Raw genomic sequence first — 10729 nt, forward strand, 5'->3', positions numbered from 1 at the left:
ACCCTCCAAAGAGCATCTCACCCAGAACCAAGGCCACACCCTATCCCCAAAATCCCACATTTACCATGGCTGATCCACCTAGCCTGCACATCCCTGAACATTATGGGCAATTTTTAAATATGGTTAATCCACTTTACATGCATATCTTTGGACTGTGGGAAGCAACTGGAATACCCGGCGGAAATCCACACAGACACAGGGAGAACATTCAAACTCCACACAGACAGGCACAGAAGTCTGGAATTGAACCTGTATCCCTGGTACTGCGGGGCAGCAGTGCTAACCATTGAGCCACTGGATGCCCATCTCATTAACTTTGCAACTGAGCTTAAGGGTTGCTTTTCTTGGAATCACATGACCAGAGAAGTAGACATGCTCACCAAATCAGGAGCTTGCAGAAGTCACACTCCATCATAATCAACCCTCCCTCTGTCTCATTGCAAGACAAACTGACCCACCCCACAGCCAACATCTCGACTCACCTTCCTGTGGTTCCTGCTAACACTTCACCTGCAGCACTGACAAGGCCCAAACCCCAGACTGCATGGCCGACGGTTCCAGACTCATGCAAGGCCAAATGCCTGACTGATCATCGCCAATCTTTTGGACTGTAATCACATGAGCCTGTTGACTGACTATGCCTCCACACCTTAACTGAGCATTGTCCCCCACTAATGACTGCACTCCTTTGACTTTCAGATGTAGCCATTTGCTTGTGTGTTTTGCTGTGTGTAACTGCTGCAGGTGTGGCATTGCTGTAGCAATGTACACAAGATTATTCAGTGTTTCCCCCTTCCTGTGACAGCTGCCTGAGTAAACAGCAATAAAAGCCACCGAGGCTGTCACCTATGACAGGGCACTGAAAATTATGTGTGCAGAGAAAACATTGTGACCCACATGGAGGCTGGCAGACTGTAGGTCAGGGCTGAAGTGAGTGAGGAAGCATTAAGAAATCAATGTGAAGTGTACAAAGGCTATCAGATACTAAATAAGTCGGTGAGCTTGAGGAAATCAAGCTCTGAGCCATAAGGTGCATCATGTGTTTATACATGAGATGTGCGTGTGCTTGTTTGTTGACCTGGCAGAGCTATAGAAGTCTGACATATCCCTGAACACCAAAGTGTTGAAGACTTGAAGTAATGTGTGAGTTTGTCCAAGAGCAGGTGTGATGATGCTGATTGATGTGATTTGCGTAGGTGTAGGGTTAAGGAGGATGGTAGTCATGGAGCATGAAGGGATGTTGTTGTGAAGTCACACAATGGCTGGGACAAGCATTTGGCAAGCTGCGGCAACCAAGTTAGCTGCTCTGGTTTTTCTGATGGGAGTTTGCCTGGCCTAGTTCCTTGGGGAAAAAGCAGAAAATTGGAAGTGATGTATAAATAAGACAAGTTTGGACATTAATGAGATCCACATGCATGCAAATAAGGTAGTGGCTGTTGAATGCCAAGATTCTGAGGTCACCATTTGAGGTGAAATTTGAAAAGACTTTTTTAACATTGAGATTCTGGATGCTTAGTTCTCTACATATTTTCTCACCTTAGTGAAATTAAACTAAAAGGGAAATATTAGTAAATATACTGATGGAGTTTTGGCCTGATAGATCTTCAGCTCCAGATGGACTTCATCTTAGGATCTTCAAAGGAATTGTGAATGAGGTTGTGGATGTGTTGGTGCTAATTTTCCAGATTTGCTAGGTTAAAGGAAGGTTCCATGTGGGAAGTAGCAAATATAAAACCTCTAATCAGGAAGGGAGGAAGGCAGAAAACAAGTGAGATAGGCAGTGACCATGATAAGAAGAAATTATACAAGGAGAACAAGTTTTCTTTCAATCAACTTGTTCGGAGTTGATTGAAAGAATGCTCTTTGCAACAGATGGGGCATGAACGTAGACCTTCTGGTCCAGGGGTAAGGACACTACAATAATGAACCACTGGATTTCAGGATTCTGGTTTGCAGAGGTATTTAGGTGCTCCAGTGCATGAATCACTAAAGGTAACTATGCAGGGACAGCACATAATCAAGACAGCCAATGGAACAAAAAAACAGAAATTGCTGGAGAAACTCAGCAGGTCTTGCAACATTTGTGGAGAGCAAATAGCATTAGTCCAGTGTCCCTTCTTCAGAACTTTATTTAAAGCTAACGCTATTCCTTATTACAAGATGCATTGAACTTAAAAGTATGCTATACTTTACTTATACAGTGAATTGGTGAGATCGTCTCTTGAATACAGCAAACAGTTTTGTCTCCTTATTTAAGAAAGATTGCAAATGCATTGGACACAAATCAAAAGAAGTTTACTGGGTTGATACCTTTAATCAGTGGGTTTTCTTAAGAGGATAGGTTCTACTGGGGTTTCAAAGAGTATCAGGTGACTTGATTGAAATGTATAATATCCTGAATGGTCTTGACAAGGTCAATGTAAGTCCAGAACTGGGGGCTAGTGTTTTAAAATTTGGAGATGTCTTTTCAAGAAAGAGATTATGTGATTTTTTTTTTCTCTCAGATGTATATGTGACCTTGGGACAAAGGGAATTATAGGTCATTGACACGAGGTGGGGTTGCGGAGTTCAAAGCATACACAGATCAGTTATGATCTTATTGAATGATGCTGCAGGTTCGTGGGGCTGAATGGTCTACTTGTGCTCCGATTTGATATGTTTATATGACTGCCCATTCACACTTCCTCTGTCTCTGCTCTACCCCACGCTTTTTCACCTTCAGTCTTGACTATTCCAGTGGTCACCTGCCCAGCCACTAACCTCTATTCTCTCATGCCCTATTATGAACCTTGCTCACTCAACAGCCCTATAAATGACCGTAATTAATTTTTGATCTCTAATGTTTCAATTTTAATATTTATATCATTGGGTTTAAATCTTTTGATTGTCCTGCCTTTCCTTATTTTTCTGTGACTCACCTAGCCCTAAAACTACCTTCTATGTGTATACTATTCTTTCAACCTTGTCTCTTATCTGTCCTCCTCTCATTCATTGCTGTCTTACCTTCATCTGCCTAGATCTTTTATAGAGGGAATATCTTCCTGAACTCTTCCATCTCTCTCCTGTCATTATGAACTTCCTTAAAATCCAATGACCACTCTTCCTAAAATAGCTCTAACCTCAGCATTCTGGAACATTTTTCTATTTGAAAGTCTCTTCAGAAAGGCTTGTTTGTTCTCACCACAGAATTTGTTTTGTCAGTGTATTGATGATAAAAATAAGTTTGGGACTGAAATGTAACTGCACAAGCCAAATGTAAATTAAAATAATAGGAGATAGGAATGATTTCAAAGCATCATTCTCATTTTCTAATTCAACAGGCCGTCCCCTGAGTATGGACAGCGAGAAACTCTAACATAACTGAGATCACTCTGGGTCACAGGCCTGCAGACATAGCTGACAGAATGTTTATTCTGACTGTCAGAGGCCAATCATTACAGGTCCAGCACATCATTGCACGGATTCCCCAGGGAAATGCCCTTGGTGTGAATGTCCTCAGCTAATTCATTAGTGACCTTCCTAAGGTCATTTGGTCAGAGATAAGATTCTTCACTGACAACTCCACAATGTACAGAACTCCTCACAATGCATCAAGTGTTGCTTTATCACTGTGGCGTAGTTAAAATGTAGAGCTTCCACACTTGAGAATGATTAGCTTTCTGTTAGCCATTTTGATCTTTTTTTGTGCTGACTCATGACATTTGGGCAGCACGGTGGCACAGTGGTTAGCACTGCTGCCTCACAGCGCCTGAGACCCGGGTTCAATTCCCGCCTCAGGCGACTGACTGTGTGGAGTTTGCACGTTCTCCCCGTGTCTGCGTGGGTTTCCTCTGGGTGCTCCGGTTTCCTCCCACAGTCCAAAAGATGTGCAGGGTCAGGTGAATTGGCCATGCTAAATTGCCCATAGTGTTAGGTAAGGGGTAAATGTAGGGGTATGGGTGGGTTTCGCTTCAGCGGGTCGGTGTGGACTTGTTGGGCCGAAGGGCCTGTTTCCACACTGTAATGTAATCTAATCTAATCTAATCTAATTTCCTTACAGGTCCAGTATTTATAATCCAGTGAGGATTGCAGATGCTGGAGACTCAGAGTCAAAAAGGGTGGCACTGGAAAAGCACGGCCGGTCAGGCAGCATCCGAGGAGCAGGAGAGTCGGTGTATCAGGCATAAGCCCTTCATCAGGTATGGGGCTGAGAGGTAAATAAGAGGGTGGGGGTGGGGCTGGGATGGAAGGTCACTAAGAAGACGATAGGTAGATACAAGTGTGGGGTGATTATGATAGGTCAGTAGGGAGGATGGAATGGATAGGTGAGAAGGAAACTGGACAGATAGGACAGTTCAAGAGGGTAGTGCTGGGTTGATGGTTGGATCTGGGATGAGGTGGACAGTGGGAGATTTGGAAACTAGTGAAGTTGTTGCCATCTGTTTGAAGAGTCCCAAGGCGGAAGATGAGGCTTGGATTTGGTAATGGAGGAGGGCCAGGACTTGCATGTCCTTGGCAGAGTGGGAAGAAGAGTTGAAGTGGTCGGCCACAGCGTGGTGGGGTTATTTGGTGCATGTGTCTAAGAGATGTTCCCTGAAACATTCCATGAGTTGGCGTCCTGTCTCCCCGATATAGAGGAGACCACATCGAGAGCAATAGACACAGTAGATGAGACGTTTAGATGTGCAGGAAAATCTCTGCTGGATATGGAAAGATCCTTTGGACCTTGGATGGTGGTAAGAGGGGAGTTGTGGCAGCAGGTTTTACACCTCTTGTGGTAACAAGGGAAGGTACCAGGAGTGGAAGGTGGGCTGGTGGGGGGCATGGACCTAATGAGGGAGTCGCAGAGTGAATGGTCTCTGTGGAACACAAGTAGGGGTGGGGAGGGAAATATACCTCTGCTGGTGGGGTCTGATTGTAGGTGACGGAAATGGCAGGGGATAATGCGCTGTATCCAGAGGTTAGTCGAGACTCGGGGGATTCTATCCTTGTTGCATTTGGAGGGGTGAGGTTCAAGAGCAGGGGTGTGGGCAGTGGAGGAGATGCACTAGCCGGCATTGTTGATCATGTGGGAGGGCAAATTATGGCCCTTGAAATAGAAGGCTATCTGGGATGTCCTGGAGTGGAATTGCTCCTCATGGGAGCAGATGCAGCAGAGGCGGAGGAATTGGGAGTAAGGGATAGCATTTCTATTTGGGGGGAATGGACGGGGAGGTGGGAGGAGGTGTAGTCCAGGTAGCTGTGGGTGTATTGGATTTGAAATGGATGTGCGTGTTGAGTCGGTCACCAGAGATGGAGACGGAGGTGGAGAGGTCCAGGAAGGAGAAGGACGTGTCTGAGGTGATCCAGGTGAACTTGAGGTCCGAATGGAAGGTGTTAGTGAGGTTGATGAACTGTTTAAGCTCCTCGTGGGAGCACACTGTGGCACTGATACAGTCATCAATGTAGTGGAGGAAGAGATAGGGGATGATACCAGTGTAACTGCGGAAGGTGGACTGTTCCATGTATCCAACAAAGGAACAGGCATAGCTGGAGCCCATGTGGGTGTCCAATGCTATCCCTTTGGTCTGGAGGAAGTGGAGGATCTGAATGAGAAGTTGTTGAGGGTGAGGATTAGTCCCGCCAATCTAATGTTTGTGTCGATGGAGGGGTGCTGGTTAGGTCGTTGGGAGAGGAAGAAACAGAGGACTTGGGGGCAGGAGAAATGTAAGTCATGGAGGAGGTGGAGGACATAGTGTCCTGGATGTATGTGGGGAGTTCTTGGACAAAGAGGGACAGGGCGGTGTTGAGTTTTGAGGAGATAAGTTTGGTAGAGCATATCCAAAATCCACAAACCTTACTTCCCCAGTCGACCTATTGTCTCCACCTACTCCTGCCCTACATACATTCTACTCCTCTATCGCCAAATCCAAGCCACCTGATGACTGGAGGAAGAACACCTCATCTTCCGCCTTGGGACTCTTCAACCACATGGCATCAACATCAACTTCACCAGTTTCCAAATCTCCACCCCCTCCACCTCCTTCCAGATCCAAACCTCCAACTCGGCACCACTTTCTTGGCTTGTCCTTCCTGTCCATCTTCCTTCACACCTATCCGCTCCACCCTCCCCTCCGACCTATCACAATCACCCTCCACCTGCATCCACCAATCACCTTCCCAGCGAACTTGCCTTCAGCCCCACTCCCACCCTCCTATTTATCTCTCAGCCCCTTTTCCCGCATCCCACATTCCTGATGGAGGGCTTCTGCCTGAAACATCAATTCTCCTGGTCTTCGGATGCTGCTGACCTGCTGTGCTTTTCCAGCACCACACTTTTCAATCAGCATTCACTTTGACCTCTAATGTGTGTGGGACCTCCAATTATTTTAGTTTTCTCTGTGCTCATCGCCTACAACCAGGAAACTAATTGTGTACTATCATTTACTCGATGGGCAAAACCAGAGCAGCACTGAAGTAGCATAGCACTCTCACGGCTTTATCATTGCCTCTGCCAGTGAACTCAATATCCACTTTCTCCACCATTGGGACACTATGCGTGCAGTATGTACAATCTCTAGTACACACTCTGGCAATTCAACAAAATTACTTCAACTTCACTTGTATATGGATCTGGGAAAAGATAAATAATAAGGAGCTCCATAAACAGCATCCACTGTGCTGATATCATATGGATTAGTGAGAACAACTGGTGATCGTGAATGACTTACCATCTGGTCCTCCGTAAAGTCTCTGTAAAATGTCTATCATATCAATGTATTGAGTAACTAGTTGCTTACATGCGATAAACTATATCTTGTTAAATACAAGAGATTCTCCTAATTAGACCAGGTAGTGGTTTTCCCCTACCATACCAGACCAAACAGACCCTGTCATTTCCATAATTTGAAGATGATAGTGGCTGCAACCTTCATCATGAACAGCAACTTATTCAGTGTAATGGACTGGCAATTCTATCCAACAGTCGGCTTCCAGCATTGCAACCTTTACTCCACATGTCACATACCAACCCTGATGAGGATATATAATGCTAATCCTGAACAATCACTGGCTAAACTGGCTGGAATTTCTGAGACCTGTGTGCAAACTCTTTGTCATTTGGTGTCTTGATGACGTTAGTAGGAGACCCATCATTATGGAAATTATACTTAGGGATGGGTTGAAGGGTTATGGAGAGTGGGCCGGAAAGTTGCTGAGTTCTAGATGAGATCAGTCATCATCTTATCAGATACTGGAGCAGACCCGGGGGACTGAATGGCCTTCTCCTGCTCCTAGTTCTTATGTTCTTACTATCTTCTCAAGACAACTAAAGCTGGGCAATAAAAAAAGACCTGCTGTACTTTTCCAGCACCACACTCTTTACTCCAGCAACTGCAGTCCTCACTTTCGCCTAATAAATAAAAGGTAACTTTCTCAAATTTTCTTACGTCCCAGCAACAAATAAAAAAAATAATAAGGCACTTGAGCCTTCCTCTCAGTCGATGGCACTGCCTGAATCTCCCAGTTTTGGTACTGTCTTGTAATTAATTCCAGACATTTATTATTTTTCATTTTATTCAAATAGCTCCATAAATTATTTTATGATTGTCTTTCTCATTTTGTTGATCAGCTCTTCAGTTCACAAATTGTTCTATGAACTCATTTGAATATTTTTGCATCAAGTCTGGGGCCTTAATGAGGCTTAAAATGGTTGCAAGCATTCTGGCATGTAAAATGTCAGAGTCTATAAAATTACAGTGCAAAAAGCAATATCTACAGGGTTGTTTTGTGAATTCAATGATTCCCTGACACCATGCTCTACAGACACATAAGCCAAAAAAAACCTCAGTCCCAGAGGCTTAAAGAACAAATATGTTTTACACAGTTGACATGAACAATTCCTTGGGAGCAAGATCTTAAAATTTGAAGGAGTAATGATCCTTCTCTCAAGTTCAATTTCACTCATGTCTTCCTAACATGAAGTCTATCTTTGATGGTCAAATTATGCTGATTTTAATTTATTTCCACTTTTGAAATAAAAAAGCTCAAAAATTTGCAATATCGGCAAAGCCAAGGAATGCAGTATATTCTGATGTGATGTATATAAGATGCTAGTTCTAGGGGAATTTAAAACACTGCTGAGGAGGGTCAGTGTTTATTTCCTACCAGGCTGAAATTCTGTCATTTGCTGCTCGTTGAGTGCTGGAATGTTTAGAGACAATTTTAACATTGTGAAAAAGTATAAAATGGGAAATGAAGAACAGGAGAGATAATTATGGGCTGCTGATTTGCTATCACTTGTTTACAGTGTTGCACAAGGCAAGATTGTCTGCTTGTGTTTGCATTTGTTATCTAAGCTTCTAATATCATTGCTTAAGGTTTGTCCTGTGGCTTCTATTATAACGTGGAACTTTGGGGTAGGTTCATAGTCACTAATCCTTCTTGCTGGTATTACGCGAAGTCACCAGAATCAAATGGGGAAGGATGCCCACACAAAGTCTTCAACAGAAGATAAGCTCATTCTTTATAAACTGTAAATAGGTCTATTACATAGTATTTAATAGCTACTTACATCACATCTGAGATACATGATAGTCTCTTGTGAGACATCAGACTCAAATTAAAGAGGGAGCTCGCATGAAAACAACTGAAACACTCTCACATAGCATTGATAACAAAGGCAAAAACTTGGTTATCTTTTCCCAGTTCTTTCCATCATGATAGGTGAAACTTACATTGAGATGTCAATTCACTCTTTCAAGTATAAACTATCTCATGCACCAGTTTCCTCATATTTTCTTTGTATACATTCATATTGCGAGCAAATACAAATTCATGAGTTAAGGAATTGTTCAAAGTTTGCATGGTTCATTTTACAATATTTACCATAGCATTTTAGTGCTACTAAACAGTTTTCCATATTTATGAATATTGTTGGAACTATCTAAATACATTTGATAAGTTTGTTTTTAAACTGTCTCTATACAGGAGACACGAGGCCTTACAAAATGAAAGCAGGGATACTGGGGAAAAAAGCAGGCGCCAGGCCAAGTTAACAGTTTCCTGTCAGTGATGAAGGACATTTCCTTTGCACCAGTGGAGAACTTGTAATGGAGCTTTGCTCTCTGCAGCCATCTTGTGATATAAAGACTGGGCCAACAAGAGCTGGCACAATCACTGATATCCTCAGCTGTAATGCTTGTGTTACCCAAGTATGTATTCAAGAGAATCGCATGATGTACCTGCTCAATGGAACTGAATGATTGCATCTCTCAAAGTAAATGAGGTCTTTGATGGCTCCCCTCCACAAATTGAGACAGAACAATGTTTGGGTAGCTCCTGGAAGATGTGAACGTGACATGTCAATCTTTTCACCATCCAAACAGAGGTGAACATAGGTCAAACCAACTGCAGCTGAAAAGCAGCCACAACCTTACATTGTTAAGAATCAAGCTGATTTAACTTTATTTCCAATATCTCAGATGATTAGTACATCACACTTAAAGACATTCAATTTAATGCAATGTTGGGTCATTTTCATTTTGCTGCATGTTGACAGAAGACCACTATTTTTAGGTACTGAGTGGAAGTTGGAGTTTTATTTTTTCTCTAGTGTGATCCCTACTAATTGATTCTGACTTTGTGTCTTTTTCCTTAGATTGAGACAATGTTCATGGTAGCCATCACAATGTACATACCTAAGCAATGAGTAGGTTCATTGCCTAGGACAGTGCTCCTGGGTGCCAGGCTCTGTTAGAGTAAACTGAATCAACTGACACAACAAATGGCAGTGTGGGGTCAATAGCCACATTTTAACTTGGAGCTTGTGACCTGACAGTGTTAAATTGCACGAGCGAAAATTAGTTTCATGAAGCATTCATATTAGAACAGCTTCAACCTAATCCCATGAGTACCAATTTGGAATAACTGTTAAAGTTTTATAAGAATCTATCATGCACCCTCATTTAAGTTATTAACGAAGGAAATACGTGGCATGCAGCAAGAAGCTGAATGAGAACCTTTTCTATTGCTTCTATTAATGTTTTAAAAAATACATTAAATCTGGTTAAATTACAGGCTGGTGATGGCCTAGTGTTATTGTTGCAGGACTAAAAATCCAGGAAACCCAACTAATTTTCTGGGGATCCAGGTTTGAATCCCAGATGGTAGGATTTGAAATCAATAAAAATCCAGAATTAAAAGCCAAATGATGACCAGAAAACCGTTGTCAATTTTCATAAAAACCTTAACATCCTTTAGGGATTGAAACCTCCATCCTTAAATCTGGCCTCCAAGCGACTCCAGACTCACAGCAGCATAGTAGGTTCTGAAATGGCCTAGCAAGCCATTCAGTTGAATCAGCCTCTTAATAAAAAGGAAATGAAACCAAATTATCCATCTGGCATCGACTAAGGCACTATAAACCATAAACACAGACTAAAAACCAAAAGAACTGAGGATGCTATAAATCAGAAACAAAAACAGAAATTGCTGGAAAAGCTCAACAGGCCTGGCAGCATCTGTGAGGAGCGATCAGGGTTAACGTTTCAGGTCCATCCTCTCTTCACAGATGCCGCCAGACCTGCTGAGCTTTTCCAGCAATTTCTGTATTTGAAACATAAACGCAGCCCTGTCGATCCTGTAAATTCCTCCTTACTAACATCTGGGAGCTAGTGCCATAATTGGGACAGCTGTCTCACAGACAAGCAGATGGTGGAGATCAGAGTCAAAAGGTGTGGCGCTGAGAAAGCACAGCTGGTCAGGCAGCATC

The 10729-nt window shown here is 43.0% G+C and overlaps 1 long non-coding RNA gene across 1 annotated transcript; it reads left to right on the forward strand.

Annotated features, from left to right (window-relative positions):
• The first annotated feature begins 208 nt into the window (after positions 1-208).
• LOC122563249 lies at positions 209-4131 on the forward strand. Its single transcript, XR_006315544.1, has 3 exons — positions 209-1992; positions 2505-2615; positions 4040-4131. It is a non-coding gene; the product is annotated as an uncharacterized LOC122563249 (long non-coding RNA).
• The last annotated feature ends 6598 nt before the right edge of the window (positions 4132-10729 follow it).

The sequence above is a fragment of the Chiloscyllium plagiosum genome, chromosome 26 (genome assembly GCF_004010195.1).
Source record: "Chiloscyllium plagiosum isolate BGI_BamShark_2017 chromosome 26, ASM401019v2, whole genome shotgun sequence".
Lineage (NCBI taxonomy): Eukaryota > Metazoa > Chordata > Chondrichthyes > Orectolobiformes > Hemiscylliidae > Chiloscyllium > Chiloscyllium plagiosum.